Source organism: Marmota marmota, unplaced genomic scaffold (assembly GCF_001458135.2).
Source record: "Marmota marmota marmota unplaced genomic scaffold, marMar, whole genome shotgun sequence".
In the NCBI taxonomy this organism is placed as follows: domain Eukaryota; kingdom Metazoa; phylum Chordata; class Mammalia; order Rodentia; family Sciuridae; genus Marmota; species Marmota marmota.
In genome coordinates, this window is record NW_026000338.1 from 3,197,353 (window position 1) to 3,199,348 (window position 1,996).

Sequence of the window (1,996 nt, forward strand, 5' to 3'; positions counted from 1 at the left end):
AAGTAATTTAATCTGACAAAAAAAAATGGATGTCAAATGGCCTAAACCGAACAACAACAACAACAAACTAAACAAAAAAATAAGCTGTGAAAAATAACAATAACATGAGGGAGCACAGTTTAGGCATCTAAAAAAGTTCACATGGCTTTAGCTTATTAAATATGTTACACTAATTTTTTAAAAGAAGTTTTGAAAGTATCTAAAAACCATGCAAATTATTTGAAGTCCCTGCATGGCAAATTCAAGTAGTATTTGAGCATCATTCAGATGTTTGCCAAATAAAGTGTGGAAAACTCTCCCATGAGATCACACAGAGTGGAGGAGGTCCTCCCAATTCTTTTTGTCTTATAATGGACAGCAATCCTGCTGTCTGTGTGGCAATAACAAACAAGTTATCATTTGGAAGAGAAGGGGCTGTGGAATTTCTACTGGTTGGGGAACAACCCAGCTTTTATTTTTCCAGATAATCTGCACATACAGGTTTATGACACTGGAGAACTTTGCTTAAATCTTCTCCTTTGAATCTCTCTCTTCTTTACAAAATCTTCCAAGTCTTCTAATAATTTAGTGACTGTAAGAACGTAAACATTTATTCTGTGCTTTCAGTCTTAGTTCTCAAATATGACCAAGAGTATTCCTAGTTTTCCTTTTCCTCATAAACGTCCCTCACAGCAGCACTGCCAGGCTCCTCCTCAGGCTCCATTCCTCGTCCCGGTCCAATCCACTAGTCTGGGTACTGACTGCTACTCACCAATAGCACCTCATCCTCCTGCTCGCTTCAGAAGCAAAGGCACACCGCTGATTCTTGAAGCCCTTGTGCTGCTGGTCAATCAGGGGTCCTATGGCCACTCCGACGCAGTGCAGGACCGAATGTAAGTCACTGCAACCGGGATGCCAGGATGGACGCGCCCCTGCCTGGGTGTCCGCCATCTTCTTGGAGCCCTCTGCCACTAGCCAGGGCCCCTCCCGCTGCAGCCCTCAGGGGAGAATGGTGCAGACTAGATGGCAGCCCCATGGTTTAACATTGTATATCTCTCGATCCCTTTACTTTCAATTTATCTCAATCTTTTATTTGAAGTTGTCATATACAACATAGGATTGGGTCTTGTTTTTTTTTTTTCTTGTAACCCAGTTTAACAGTTTTTAAATAGTATATTTAGAATGTTCATTTAAAAGATGTTTACTGATATTAGATTACTATGTACCACATATATAACTGATTTCCATTCTTTATCCCTTTTTTGTCCTTGTTTTGGTTTTCCACTGTTTTCACCCTATCTTGTTTTAACTGAGCACTTTGTATGATTTCATATTTTCTCCTCTGAGCATAACTGCCATAGTTGTTGTTCTTTAAATATGGATTACCCTATAGTTTGTAATATACATTTACAACTAATTTAAGTCCACCTTCAAATACACTATACTGCCTCATGTGTAGGTACTTGGAGTATTCCTAATTTCTCCCTTTCATCCCATATTATATTATTTTCATTCATTTTACTCAACCATAAATCTGTAATAACCCATACATTGCTTCTGTTATTATTTTAAAGAAATTGTTATGTTAAACCAATCAAGAATAATAAGAAAAAATATTTCATTTCACTTGTATTATTTCTCTGTAACATTTCTTTTCTCTGTATAAATCCAATTTTCTGATCCACATCATTGTCATTCTAAGAACATTTTCTAGGTTTTCTTGCAAGGCAAATGTAATGGTGACAAATTCCCTTGATTTTGTTTGTCTTAAAAAGTGTTTATTTCTTATTCAATGAAGAGAATGATAGTTTAAATGATAATTTTGTTAGATACAAAATTCTAGGTTGGTGGCTTTTTTGTGCTTCTTAATATTTAATTAACTCTTTTCTTCATTGAATGGTTTATGAAGAGAAGTTCAATTTAATTCTTCTCCCTGTTCCTCTGTATTTCCCCCTGATTTCTTTCAAGATTTTCATTTTGTTTTTTATTTTCTGCATTTTAGATATAATATATGTAG

The 1,996-nt window shown here is 35.8% G+C and overlaps 1 pseudogene; it reads right to left on the bottom strand.

The window, feature by feature from the left end:
* Nucleotides 1-259: 259 nt before the first annotated feature.
* Nucleotides 260-1,015, bottom strand: LOC107159263 (annotated as a pseudogene).
* Nucleotides 1,016-1,996: the final 981 nt, after the last annotated feature.